Here is a 10,954-nt window from a genome sequence, read left to right as displayed (position 1 = left end):
TAAAATATGCGTTTTCTTACATTTTCTTACATTTACGGGTTTAGTCGGGACTCCTGATGACGTTTTGAGACATCTCCTACAACTACAGCACCAGAATTGTGCTGCTGAAGCAAGTCTGTTTTTTGAAATTTTTTTTGTAAATAAAAAGTTTTCCCAAAAAAAGCATTTTATGCAATTTTTAGGTTTTGTAGGGACTCCTGATGACGTTTTGAGACATCTCCTACAAAAAAAGCAAGTCCGTTTTTTGGAATTTTTTGTAAGGGTCCCCCCTTACGACATTTTAGCAAAAAAATTGTTTCGTAAAATATGCATTTTATTCCATTTTCGGGTTGTGTCGGGACTCCTGATGACGTTTTGAGACATCTCCTATAACTACAGCACCAGAATTGTGCTGCTGAAGCAAGTCCGTTTTTTTGAATTTTTTTACGACATTTTAGCAAAAAAAAAATTCCGTAAAATATGCATTTTTTTACGATTTCTTACATTTACGGGTTTAGTCGGGACTCCTGATGACGTTTTGAGACATCTCTTACAGTTGCGCCTAATGTAATGAACAAGTTTGGTTGAGCTTACCCACCTCGAGGCTATTTTATTTGGTACATGGTGTAATTATAAGTGTGAGCAGTAGATGGCAGTCAAACATAAGAGATACGTGTAGCCTGCACTATGATGGGTTTTAAGTAAACAACAGCAACATTTTAAATGTTCCGTTGAAAATATAGAACATTAGACACGGCGCTCAAAAATCTATCAAAATGTTTTAGCACGACTTTGGTCAGCTATGAAGCCGCACCGCTTGAAGGATTGTAGGCGCATTAAACATACGACTATTATTATGGTGTGTGTATAAGGTAAGACATTATCTGGCGTTTTGTTTCGCAATATTATGCAACTTTTCTTAACTTCTGGTACCTGCTGATCTGTACTTGGGATCTGCATGAGTCCTGAAAAATTGTGTGTCCGCCTTTGTAGTTAATAAGCTTCTTCTTTTTCTCTATCTTCTTGTTATGTGACATTCATCCTCCGCTGTTGCCATTTCTAATATAAAGTAGTGTCAAGTTCTCACTTATATCTGTCAGTAAACTTGCCATGAAAGCGCTAAAACATACCGGTGTAGTGAGTTTACATTATTCACCCAAGGAAGTTTAGTTATTAGAGAGTTCCGGTTGAACGGTTTTTCACGGGACACATTTCCGGTGTGGTTGTTTCCGGATGAGGAGATGCTGCTCCATTATTGATTTGATTTTATTTCGTGTAGACCGCAATATGACTCAAGTAAACAACACCAACATTGTATATGCTCCATTGAAAATATAGAACATTACACACGGCGCTCAAAAATCTATCAAAACGTTTTAGTAGGACTTTGGTCAGCTATGAAACTGCACCGCTTGATGGATTGTACTGTGCTTCAACATAGGAGTATTATTATGGTGTGTGTATAAGGTAAGACATATTTTCTGGTGTTTTGTTTTGCAATATTATGCAAAAGAAACTTTTCTTACCTTCTGGTACCTGAAAATTTGTGCAGGTCCGCCTTTGTAGTCCGTGCAGACACCGTAGTCGATAAGCTTCTTCTTTTTCTCCACCTTCTTGTTATGGGACATCCATCCTCTGCTGTTGCCATTTCTAATAAAAAGCAGGGTAAAGTTATTACTTATTTCAGTCAGTAAACTCTCCATGAAAGCCCTAAAACATACCGGTGTAGTGAGTTACCATTATTCACCCAAGGAACTTTAGTTATTAGAGTTCTGGTCGGACGGTTTTTCACGGGACACATTTCTGGTGTTGTTGTTTCTGGATGAGCAGATGCTGCTCTGTTATTGATTGAAGTAAAGTCTGAATGTCATTAAAACAGTTAGCTCCATCTTTTGACACTTCACAACAAAGATGACGGGGAGAAGACGCTGCCGAAGGTGAGCCACGTAAATAAGACCGCCCACAAAACGGCGCACCCGGAAGCGGCTTGAAGATGTGTAAAACATCATCTATGCAACATTTTGAGCAAAGAACCACCATTACATGTTATGTAGACCCCAAGGAAGTCTTTTACATTTAGAAAAAAATATATATATTATGACTCCTTTAATGCGCCTTATAATCCGGTGCGCCTTATATATGAAAAAAAGATCAAAAATAGCCCATTCATCGGCAGTGCTCCTTATAATCCGGTGTGCCCTATGGTCCGGAAAATACGGTTATGCTTTATATCAATATTTGTGAGGATGTTTACCAATTTATCTAGGCCAGAGGTGTCAAACTCATTTTAGATCGGGGGCCACATTGAGAAAAATCTACTCCCAAGTGGGCCGGACTGGTAAAATCACGGCACGATAACTTAAAAATAAAGACAACTTCAGATTGTTTTCTTTGTTTAAAAATAGAATTTCTCAAAAATAAACAAATCATGTTGTTTTTTTACACTTACATGTTGCAGTTAATAGTGTTCTACCTTTAATTGTCGTTATTTATACTTTCTGAATAAATGACGTGATAATGTTCATCAGTCAACTCATTGGTGTTCATTTTCAATCTAACAAGATTAAAAAAAAAATATCAAAATCAAATTACAGGATGTTATTTATGCAGTTTGCTAATTTTCTTCGACTGTTGCACTAACATCATGTGTTTTATTTTTTTTGTACATACTGTATGTAGCATCATCTACAAAGATACAAAGAATTGCCATTGCCACATCTAGTGGACACATTCAAAACAGCAGTTTCTTTCATACAAAAATTTCAGCTCATTTGTATACTTAGCAAATTCATCCGGATAGAACCTGTTCACGGGCCTGATCCGTTTCATCCCAGCGATCGTATTTGTCACGTTTCATGTGTCAGGTAAAGTGCAATGAATGACTCCGCTTCCTAGTGTAAGAGTGAGCTTTTAGAAGTGTGCCATGACAGCAGACTCTCTAATCTGTGATTAAAACAGCTGAAAAAAAATCAAGTCTTCCAGAGATGGGCACAGTCTACACTACCTGCTGTCTGAGGCGAGTGCACAGCATCCTGCGTGACCAACAACACCCTGCTCCTCACCTGCGGCCCTCAGGTAGAAGGAACAGGTCTATACGTGCCAGGACAACTTGCCAACAGCTCGTCTGTATCCTCAGGCAGTGACCCTCTCTCACATCCCACCCATGAACTGCAACGTCTAATTATCACTTCTATTGATCTGCCCTTTATACTGTACACTGCATCCGGAAAGTATTCACAGCGCTTCATTTTTTGCCACATTTTGCTATGTTACAGCCTTATTCTAAAATGGTATCAATTCATTTTCGTCCTCAAAACTCTGCGTTTCTGGGTGTTGTTGATAAATGCAACAACACCCAGAAACGCCGCTGGCTTCGCTCGGCCCGAGCTCATCTAAGATGGACTGATTGGTTGGAATCTGCGCTTTTGCATGATATACTAGTTACTACGGTAATCTTCTCAGAAAGCACGTAGTCTCAAAGTTGTATTTGTGTTGGTACTGCATCAAAAAGCGACATCAGTGTGTAAAGGATATCACCACATGGACTCAGGAACACTTCAGAAAACCACTGTCAGTAACTACAGTTCGTCGCTACATCTGTAAGTGCAAGTTAAAACTCCACAATGCAAAGCGAATGCCATTTATCAACAACACCCAGAAACGCCGCCGGCTTCGCTCGGCCCGAGCTCATCTAAGATGTACTGATGCAAACTGGAAAAGTGTTCTGTGGTCTGACAAGTCCACATTTCAAATTGTTTTTGGAAACTGTGGACGTCGTGTCCTCCGGTCCAAAGAGGAAAAGAACCATCCGGATTGTTCTAGGCGCAAAGTTGAAAACCCAGCGTCTGTAATTGTATGGAAAACTTGTTTTGTTTTGTTTTTAATGTATGTTTTTATTGTTTTGTTTTTTAATGTATTATATTCTGTTTTTATATGTTTAAATGGATCTGAAGGTCTGCAATAAAGATTGATGATATGGGGGTGTATTAGTGGGTAACTTACACGTTTGTGAAGGCACCATTAATGCTGAAAGGTACATACAGGTTTTGGAGCAACAAAAGTTGCCATCCAAGCGACGTCTTTTTCATGGCCGCCCCTGCTTATTTCAGTAAGATATCGCCGAGCCACATTCTGCACGTGTTACAACAGCGTGGCTTCGTAGTAAAAGAGTGCGGGTACTAGACTGGCCTGCCTGTAGTACGAACTGTGCTCTGTAAATAAACTCGCCTTGCCGACCGTTTTCTGTCGTGGACAACGACAATTTCAATAAACTACAAGTTAAAAAAAAGGCATGAACATTTCCCTCTTTTGGGTATTGAAAAAATGTATCGAACGGCGCCGCTCAAGTACCGATCCATACCAGACTGTGAATTTTGTGCATCGTTCGTGGCACCCTTTGTGTTTACGCGTTTCATGGGTCAGGATTGCACCACCTAACGCATTTTTGATACATGGTTACTATGCAGTGTGTGTGTTATTCACTATGACAATGACAATAAATGCATTGAACTGAATACAAATCATGTTAGAGTAAATGAATACTTCTCTGATTTGAGGGCGAAGGCTTGTTCATGTGTCCTGTGATGAACTGGCGGCCAGTCTAGGGTGTAGGCCGGGGGTCAGCAACCCGCGTCTCTTTAGCACCGCCCTCGTGGCTCCCTGGACCTCTTTCAGAGATGTGTGAAGATGGAAAAAGATGAAGAACATTTTTATTTGAATATATTTTCTGTAGGAGAACAAACATGACACAAACCTTCCTAATTGTTAGAAGTCCCACTGTTTATGTTAAACATGCTTCACTGATGAGAGGATTTAGCAAGCACTGTTTTGTCCTACTAATTTCAGCGATCCTTGAACTCATTGTTGTTTGTTTACATGTACAACTTTCTCCGACGCTGCCACAGAAAGACGTGTTTTATGCCACTTCTTCTTTGTCTCATTTTGTCCACCAAACGTTCTACGCTGTGCGCGAATGCACAAAAGGTGAGCTTTGTTGATGTTATTGACTTGTTGGAGTGCTAATCGGGCATATTTGGTCAGAGCATGACTGCAAGCTAATCAATGCTAACATGCTATTTAAGCTAGCTGTATGTACATATTGCATCATTATGACTCGTTTTTAGGAATATTTGAGCTCATTTAATTTCCTTTACTTATGTCCTCTGTGCATTTCATTTATATTTGCATGTCTCATGACACATTATCTGTACGTAATATTGGCTGCATTTCTGATAGTTGTTTGTGCGCCATGTTGTTCCAGACCACAGCAAACGTTACCCAGCTTGTAAAGATTGTAATAAATCCATTAGAAGAAGACAGCCTGCCTTTTCCTTTAACTTGGACACACACATTTATAGCTTTGACCCTTATGAGCCAGTCATTTCCAGAAGTTATCTCATCATGTGAGAAGCCTCCATTTAAATAACATATTATTCTTTTATCTTAATAGATTAAAAATGAACACCAATGAGTTGACTGATGAACATTATCACATCATTTAATCAGAAAGTATACATATCGACAAATAAAGGTAGAATACTATTAACCGCAACATGTAAGTGTAAAAAACAAAACAACAACATTATGATTTGTACATTTTCAGAATGTGCTTGCTCTATTTTTAACAAAGAAAAAAACAAACAATCTGAAGTTGTCTTTATTTTTAAGTTATCGTGCCTTGATTTTACCAGTCCGGCCCACTTGGGAGTAGATTTTTGTCCATGTGGCCCCCGATCTAAAATGAGTTTGACACCTCTACATTAGAACTTACGAATAATGGATTGGTAGGTTCATCGTAGCCAGCCTTGTGTATTATTCTAATGACCCTTTTTTCAAGTTGAATTATTGAGCCTGTGTTTGTTCTATAAACATTTCCCCAAAGTTCAACACAGTATGTTAGATATGGAAAAATAAAAGAATAATATAACTACAGCTGCAGCTATCGAATATTTTAGTAATCGAGTATTCTATCGAATATCCCGATCGATTAATCGAATAAATCATCATTTTGTTTAATTATACACGTTAAGATGTGCCCTCAATTATTGTGGTTGGCCTAATCGTCTTATTTCCTAAACGCCTGTTTTCATTATTGAAGGCTGACACGCACAGCTAAAAATGTGTATGTGCTAATAAAAACAGGTGCGCTCACAGCCCTATGTGCTGTGTGGTGTGACCGCATAAACAAAGTTCTTGTCTCTCGTGCGTTTTTGATGATTATCATACGGTGCCGTTTAAACGTTTTCTAAACTGGAGCGTACTTAAAAGAGCGGTGTCGTGCAGTGCAAGGGGGGGATGATCTGTGACGTAAACACGCTGTGCAACACCTAAACAGTCTGTGCGAAACGTGAGCTTTGACTACTGTTTAGTGAACCAGGCAAAATGCCGTAAAAAAATATATATACGACACCTCGAGGCAGCAACAATTCCTCGAATGTATTTTGTAATCGAATTACTCAAGGAATCATGTGCAGATATTTCTTATTCAGCATGTGTCTTACTTTATACAAAGAATAGCAATGGATTTGGATGTTTTTAGAATAGAATAGAAAGTACTTTATTGATCCCTCGGGGAAATTCAGCACCACAGTTCGCTCACAATAAAAATAAACACTAAGGTATTTTTTACATGTGAATAATATAAATACAGTCTATTATACAGCATTATTCACTTGTGAATAATATAAATACAGTCTATTATACACAGTGTTGGGTTAGTTACTGAAAACCAGTAACTAGTTACAGTTACTAGTTACTTTATTTCAAAAGCAACTCAGTTACTAACTCAGTTACTTACACCAAAAAGTAATGCGTTATTGTGAAAAGTAACTATTTAGTTACTTGTTTTTTTCTTCTTCTTTTTTTAAAGCTACCATTAATGCCCTTTAAGCCTTCATTTAAGTACTGTTATTGCACTGGAGAATAATACAATCTGTTGATCAGCGCTAGGAATTTTCAAAATGGGGTCCCAGGGACCCCATCAAGTCATAAAAATGGGGTCCTACAGTAAATTTTTGGGGTCCCACTTTTTGGTAAGCGTTTTGACAACAAAAAAGATAAACGTATGCATTATCCTGTTATATCTCACATTATATATTGTGTTTTGGAAAAAGGTTGTCATAAACGTTACTTAATTCATTAAAAAAAATAAAGAAAGAAAACAAATTTCTATACATATGTAAATGTATTCAGTTATAAACATTCATTCACTTTCTTCTTTCCTTCATGGATCTAAACTTTACCGCTGCTGGTAGTTTTTTCTATGTTTTTATTGAATAAGTTGTAGGTGTATTTATTTCAGTATAAAAGTGTAAAAAGTGTTTTGCTTGGGTCATGAAATGATGATAATGGTGTGCCAGGGCATACAAACATTTTATATTTAACGCTTAAATCTCTGGAGTCTACATCAACTTCAGATCTATCCCTCATTTCAAAATGTTTTAGTTATGTTGTTTTTTTTGTCTGTTTTCCGCCCTTTTTTGTCAAACAAAACTATGTTTTTAATGGCAAACACACAAAATATGCAAAATCTTCCACCAAAAATATTTTTCAAAGTGGAATATTGGATGTGAAGTAATGGGAACCTTGGATAGGTCAATAATTCATAATAACATGGATTTTGATTTAATATTATGTTTTGAGCAATGACAGTTTGAAATAAATTGATTAATGTGGACCCCGATTTAAACAAGTTGAAAAACTTATTGGGGTGTTACCATTTAGTGGTCAATTGTACGGAATATGTACTGTACTGTGCAATCTATTAATAAAAGTCTCAATCAATCAATCCACTCCCTCGCTCTCTCTGTCCCTCCCTCACGAATGCTGCTGCGTGTGCACAATTAGTTTGGTTTTTAACCCCATCTTAACCCTGAACGTACATTGAAAATATACGCAACCCTGCCGGACATTTGAGGCATTTAAGAAACTCCGCCCGGACAGCCCCGCAAAAGAAGACACATGGTCAGTCTAGAATATCTCCATGTTAAGAAACTCGGCTTCAGCTCCACCATGATGTCTTGTAAGTAAACACAGACACGCCCCCCCGCCCCCTCCACACCCACACACAGACACACACACACACACCCACACACACACACACACACCCACACACACACACACACACACACACACAGCGCCTCTTCTCTTGTCCCCGTTGTGACACAGGAAGAATTAAGTTAAGTTCAAGTTCAAGTACCAATGATTGTCACACACACACACTAGGTGTGGTGAAATTTGTCCTCTGCATTTGACCCATCCCCTTGGGGAGCAGTGGGCAGCAGCGGCGCCGCGCCCGGGAATCATTCAGAAGGACGACACTGCAACTCTCCAATAAAACACACTCAGATCTTCTGTTTTTAGCCGATACTACATAAGAAATGACATCAAATAACGCAGTAACGCATCATGTAGTAACGGTAACTGAGTTACTGAATATAAAAAATAACGCGTTAGACTACTAGTTACTTTGTAACGCGTTAGTCCCAACACTGATTATACAGCATTATTCACATGTCAATAACATAAATACAGTCTATTATACAGCATCATTCACATTTGAATAATATAAATACATTTAAGCACAGTTAAGTACTGTTTTCCCTTTAACATCACAAATGAGTTTGACATTTGAAGTTAATTGCTGACATGAATGGACTTTTCCAGCATATTATGTGTGTATGACTTTCACCTGTGTAATAGAATGACTTCATGCAACTTTTCTCGGAGGACAATTGAACACTCACCTACCGAAAATGCAAACTTCGTCGCTGCTCGGTGACCTTCGTCTAGCGGCAGAATGTCTCTCTCGTCGTGTTGATCTAAATGAGAAGGAATGAATGACATTGGAACAAATAACAGCGCTGACATGATAGGAGGCGTGTTAGCTAGCAACCTGTTGTATTCTGATGACGTGCTAGCGTCACTTCCGCTGGGACGAGACCAGAGCGGTTACAAAACGTGACTTTCATTTATAATAATTGAATGGTGTGTGTTCAAATAACCCTCCTCGGCCTTATAATTGTTACAAGTCGCGCTGTTGACATCTTTTCTTGGGAAATGGAGTCGACTCCAGGGGGTCTTTCCGCGGGCTCTGCCATTTTGAAATATGACGTCACGACGCGACGTCATCACCACCCGGAAGTGTGGATCTTCTTCTTCTTTTGTTTTTATAGCTGGTTGGCAAGCAACCTTCTGGTGTGCATTACCGCCACCTACTGACATGGAGTGTGGACCACTTCTAGAGATCACCTTAGCACAGACCTGGGCAGATGAACGTCCGGGGGCCACATGCGGCCCCTTAAGCTTTTCAATCTGAATAATATGAATAACATCATTAAAAGTTCAGTTAAAGTGCCAATGATTGTCACACACACACACACTAGGTGTGGCGAAATTATTCTCTGCATTTGAACCATCACCCTTGATCACCCCCAGGGAGGTGAGGGGAGCAGTGAGCAGCAGCGGTGGCCGCGCCCGGGAATCATTTTGGTGATTCAACCCCCAATTCCAACCCTTGATGCTGAGTGCCAAGCAGGGAGGTAAGGGCTCCCATTTTTATATAATAAAATACATGAATAAATCTTATTCATACACTCTTATTCATACACTCTTATTCATACACTCTTATTCATACACTCTTATTCATACACTCTTATTCATGAATTCTTATTCATACACTCTTATTCATGCATTCTTATTCATATACTCTTATTCATACACTCTTATTCATATACTCTTATTCATATACTCTTATTCATACACTCTTATTCATATACTCTTATTCATACACTCTTATTCATCCACTCTTAGTCATCCACTCTTATTCATCCACTCTTATTCATCCACTCTTATTCATCCACTCTTATTCATACACTCTTATTCATATACTCTTATTCATACACTCTTATTCATACACTCTTATTCATACACTCTTATTCATATAATCTTATTCATACACTCTTATTCATACACTGTTATTCATATAATCTTATTCATACACTCTTATTCATACACTCTTATTCATACACTCTTATTCATCCACTCTTATTCATACACTCTTATTCATACACTCTTATTCATACACTCTTATTCATATAATCTTATTCATACACTCTTATTCATACACTGTTATTCATATAATCTTATTCATACACTCTTATTCATACACTCTTATTCATACACTGTTATTCATATAATCTTATTCATACACTCTTATTCATACACTCTTAGTCATACACTCTTATTCATGCATTCTTATTCATATAATCTTATTCATACACTCTTATTCATACACTCTTATTCATACACTCTTATTCATACACTGTTATTCATATAATCTTATTCATACACTCTTATTCATACACTGTTATTCATATAATCTTATTCATACACTCTTATTCATATACTCTTATTCATACACTCTTATTGATATACTCTTATTCATCCACTCTTAGTCATCCACTCTTATTCATCCACTCTTATTCATCCACTCTTATTCATCCACTCTTATTCATATACTCTTATTCATACACTGTTATTCATATAATCTTATTCATACACTCTTATTCATATACTCTTATTCATGCATTCTTATTCATATAATCTTATTCATACACTCTTAGTCATCCACTCTTATTCATATAATCTTATTCATACACTCTTATTCATACACTGTTATTCATATAATCTTATTCATACACTCTTATTCATATACTCTTATTCATCCACTCTTATTCATACACTCTTATTCATCTACTCTTATTCATACACTGTTATTCATATAATTTTATTCATACACTCTTATTCATATACTCTTATTCATACACTCTTATTGATATACTCTTATTCATACACTCTTATTCATCCACTCTTATTCATCCACTCTTATTTATCCACTCTTATTCATATACTCTTATTCATATACTCTTATTCATACACTGTTATTCATATAATCTTATTCATACACTCTTATTCA

At 37.4% G+C, this 10,954-nt stretch overlaps 1 long non-coding RNA gene across 2 annotated transcripts; it reads right to left on the bottom strand.

The window, feature by feature from the left end:
* Positions 1-1,531: 1,531 nt before the first annotated feature.
* On the bottom strand, positions 1,532-9,110 carry LOC133645289 (uncharacterized). 2 transcript variants are annotated; one of them, XR_009824957.1, is made up of 5 exons: positions 8,873-9,110; positions 8,724-8,798; positions 4,522-4,646; positions 1,717-1,797; positions 1,532-1,629 (listed from the first exon to the last, which is right to left on the bottom strand). It is a non-coding gene; the product is annotated as an uncharacterized LOC133645289 (long non-coding RNA). The 2 variants fall into 2 exon arrangements; XR_009824956.1 differs by lacking the exon at positions 1,717-1,797.
* Positions 9,111-10,954: the final 1,844 nt, after the last annotated feature.

This window comes from Entelurus aequoreus, unplaced genomic scaffold (assembly GCF_033978785.1).
Source record: "Entelurus aequoreus isolate RoL-2023_Sb unplaced genomic scaffold, RoL_Eaeq_v1.1 HiC_scaffold_31, whole genome shotgun sequence".
Taxonomy (NCBI): domain Eukaryota; kingdom Metazoa; phylum Chordata; class Actinopteri; order Syngnathiformes; family Syngnathidae; genus Entelurus; species Entelurus aequoreus.
The sequence above is the reverse complement of the archived record's forward strand: the minus strand, read 5'-3'. Positions and strand labels throughout refer to the sequence as shown.